Source organism: Salvelinus alpinus, chromosome 26, assembly GCF_045679555.1.
Source record: "Salvelinus alpinus chromosome 26, SLU_Salpinus.1, whole genome shotgun sequence".
Classification (NCBI taxonomy): Eukaryota; Metazoa; Chordata; class Actinopteri; order Salmoniformes; family Salmonidae; genus Salvelinus; species Salvelinus alpinus.
The window spans coordinates 41,827,890-41,832,573 of record NC_092111.1 but is presented as its reverse complement, the minus strand read 5'-3'; positions in this window follow the sequence as shown (position 1 = coordinate 41,832,573).

Genomic DNA, 4,684 nt, shown 5'->3' with positions numbered 1-4,684 from the left:
ATAGGGCTCTGGTCTAAAGTAGTGCACTATATAGGGAATTGGGTGCAATTTGGGATGAACGCTCTAAGTGAGTCAGTTTGTGTGATTTATTCAGCAGGCGTCTGGCTGTGATGAGCTGTTGATCAGTGCAATGTTAAACGATAAAGGTTGAGTCTATTTATTAAAGGCTGGCTGTTAAACATCACACACACAACATAACACACACAACATAACACACACACAACACACACACAACATAACACACACAACATAACACACACAACATAACACACATAACACACACTCACAACATAACACACACAACATAACACACACACAACGTAACACACACACAGCATAACACACACAACATAACACACACACAACACAACACACACACAACACAACACACACAACATAACACACACAACATAACACACACAACATAACACACACACAACGTAACACACACACAACATAACACACACAACATAACACACACACACACAATACAACACACACACAACATCACCCACACACAACATCACACACACACAACATAACACATACAACATAACACACACAACATAACACACAACACAACAAAACACACACAACATAACACATGATAACACACACGCACAACATAACACACACAACACAACAACACACACGCACACACACAACATAACACACACAACACAACACACACACAACACAACAACACAACACAACACAACAACACACACCTCTCCAGCCCCAGCTTAGTTCCACCTATGCTACATTGATATCTATGGAGGTAAATCATCGACATAATGATTTAAACATGTAGAATTGATCTGTAGTTTTAAACACATTTTAAAACGTGTAACTTTATGAGTTCTGAATATGAAAGGGGGGGAAACACATTTGTGGTTCAAATCGAATCAAATTGTATTTGTCACATGCGCCGAATACAACAGGTGTAGACTTTACATTGAAACTAGCTAAATAAAAAAAGGAAATAGGAACACAAAATAACAATAGCATGGCAATAAACAAGGAGTACCAGTACTGAGTCAATGTGTAGGGTACCAGGTAGTGGAGGAAATAATGAGACTATAAGGAGTACCAGTACTGAGTCAATGTGCAGGGTACCAGGTAGTGGAGGAAATAATGAGTACCAGTACTGAGTCAATGTGCAGGGTACCAGGTAGTGGAGGTAATAATGACTACCAGTACTGAGTCAATGTGTAGGGTACCAGGTAGTGGAGGTAATAATGAGACTATAAGGAGTACCAGTACTGAGTCAATGTGTAGGGGTACCAGGTAGTGGAGGAAATAATGAGACTATAAGGAGTACCAGTACTGAGTCAATGTGCAGGGTACCAGGTAGTGGAGGAAATAATGAGTACCAGTACTGAGTCAATGTGCAGGGTACCAGGTAGTGGAGGTAATAATGAGTACCAGTACTGAGTCAATGTGCAGGGTACCAGGTAGTGGAGGTAATAATGAGTACCAGTACTGAGTCAATGTGCAGGGTACCAGGTAGTGGAGGTAATAATGAGTACAAGTACTGAGTCAATGTGCAGGGTACCAGGTAGTGGAGGTAATAATGAGACTATAATGAGTACCAGTACTGAGTCAATGTGTAGGGATACCAGGTAGTGGAGGTATTAATGAGACTATAAGGAGTACCAGTACTGAGTCAATGTGCAGGGGTACCAGGTAGTTGAGGTAATAATGAGACTATAAGGAGTACCAGTACTGAGTCAATGTGCAGGGGTACCAGGTAGTGGAGGTAATAATGAGACTATAAGGAGTACCAGTACTGAGTCAATTTGCAGGGGTACCAGGTAGTGGAGGTAATAATGAGACTATAAGGAGTACCAGTACTGAGTCAATGTGCAGGGATACCAGATAGTGGAGGTAATAATGAGTACCAGTACTGAGTCAATGTGTAGGGTACCAGGTAGTGGAGGTAATAATGAGTACCAGTACTGAGTCAATGTGTAGGGTACCAGGTAGTGGAGGTAATAATGAGACTATAAGGAGTACCAGTACTGAGTCAATGTGCAGGCATACCAGGTAGTGGAGGTAATAATGAGTACCAGTACTGAGTCAATGTGTAGGGTACCAGGTAGTGGAGGTAATAATGAGACTATAAGGAGTACCAGTACTGAGTCAATGTGCAGGGATACCAGGTAGTGGAGGTAATAATGAGACTATAAGGAGTACCAGTACTGAGTCAATGTGCAGGGGTACCAGGTAGTGGAGGTAATAATGAGACTATAAGGAGTACCAGTACTGAGTCAATGTGCAGGGGTACCAGGTAGTGGAGGTAATAATGAGACTATAAGGAGTACCAGTACTGAGTCAATGTGCAGGGATACCAGGTAGTGGAGGTAATAATGAGACTATAAGGAGTACCAGTACTGAGTCAATGTGCAGGGATACCAGGTAGTGGAGGTAATAATGAGTACCAGTACTGAGTCAATGTGTAGGGGTACCAGGTAGTTGAGGTAATAATGAGGCTATAAGGAGTACCAGTACTGAGTCAATGTGCAGGGATACCAGGTAGTGGAGGTAATAATGAGGCTATAAGGAGTACCAGTACTGAGTCAATGTGCTGGGATACCAGATAGTGGAGGTAATAATGAGACTATAAGGAGTACCAGTACTGAGTCAATGTGCAGGGTACCAGGTAGTGGAGGTGATAATGAGTACCAGTACTGAGTCAATGTACAGGGATACCAGGTAGTGCAGGTAATAATGAGACTATAAGGAGTACCAGTACTGAGTCAATGTGTAGGGGTACCAGGTAGTGGAGGTAATAATGAGACTATAAGGAGTACCAGTACTGAGTCAATGTGCAGGGTACCAGGTAGTGGAGGTAATAATGAGACTATAATGAGTACCAGTACTGGGTCAATGTGTAGGGATACCAGGTAGTGGAGGTAATAATGAGACTATAAGGAGTACCAGTACTGAGTCAATGTGCAGGGATACCAGGTAGTGGAGGTAATAATGAGACTATAAGGAGTACCAGTACTGAGTCAATGTGCAGGGTACCAGGTAGTGGAGGTAATAATGAGACTTTAAGGAGTACCAGTACTGAGTCGATGTGCAGGGGTACCAGGTAGTGGAGGTAATAATGAGACTTTAAGGAGTACCAGTACTGAGTCGATGTGCAGGGGTACCAGGTAGTGGAGGTAATAATGAGACTATAAGGAGTACCAGTACTGAGTCAATGTGCAGGGTACCAGGTAGTGGAGGAAATAATGAGGCTATAAGGAGTACCAGTACTGAGTCAATGTGCAGGGATACCAGGTAGTGGAGGTAATAATGAGACTATAAGGAGTACCAGTACTGAGTCAATGTGCAGGGGTACCAGGTAGTGGAGGTAATAATGAGACTATAAGGAGTACCAGTACTGAGTCAATGTGTAGGGATACCAGATAGTGGAGGGAACAAGGAGTACCAGTACTGAGTCAATGTACAGGGTACCAGGTAGTGGAGGTGATAATGAGTACCAGTACTGAGTCAATGTGCAGGGTACCAGGTAGTGGAGGTGATAATGAGTACCAGTACTGAGTCAATGTACAGGGATACCAGGTAGTGCAGGTAATAATGAGACTATAAGGAGTACCAGTACTGAGTCAATGTGTAGGGGTACCAGGTAGTGGAGGTAATAATGAGACTATAAGGAGTACCAGTACTGAGTCAATGTGCAGGGTACCAGGTAGTGGAGGTAATAATGAGACTATAATGAGTACCAGTACTGGGTCAATGTGTAGGGATACCAGGTAGTGGAGGTAATAATGAGACTATAAGGAGTACCAGTACTGAGTCAATGTGCAGGGATACCAGGTAGTGGAGGTAATAATGAGACTATAAGGAGTACCAGTACTGAGTCAATGTGCAGGGTACCAGGTAGTGGAGGAAATAATGAGGGTATAAGGAGTACCAGTACTGAGTCAATGTGCAGGGATACCAGGTAGTGGAGGTAATAATGAGACTATAAGGAGTACCAGTACTGAGTCAATGTGTAGGGTACCAGGTAGTGGAGGAAATAATGAGACTATAAGGAGTACCAGTACTGAGTCAATGTGCAGGGTACCAGGTAGTGGAGGAAATAATGAGTACCAGTACTGAGTCAATGTGCAGGGTACCAGGTAGTGGAGGTAATAATGAGTACCAGTACTGAGTCAATGTGTAGGGTACCAGGTAGTGGAGGTAATAATGAGACTATAAGGAGTACCAGTACTGAGTCAATGTGTAGGGGTACCAGGTAGTGGAGGAAATAATGAGACTATAAGGAGTACCAGTACTGAGTCAATGTGCAGGGTACCAGGTAGTGGAGGAAATAATGAGTACCAGTACTGAGTCAATGTGCAGGGTACCAGGTAGTGGAGGTAATAATGAGTACCAGTACTGAGTCAATGTGCAGGGTACCAGGTAGTGGAGGTAATAATGAGTACCAGTACTGAGTCAATGTGCAGGGTACCAGGTAGTGGAGGTAATAATGAGTACAAGTACTGAGTCAATGTGCAGGGTACCAGGTAGTGGAGGTAATAATGAGACTATAATGAGTACCAGTACTGAGTCAATGTGTAGGGATACCAGGTAGTGGAGGTAATAATGAGACTATAAGGAGTACCAGTACTGAGTCAATGTGCAGGGGTACCAGGTAGTTGAGGTAATAATGAGACTATAAGGAGTACCA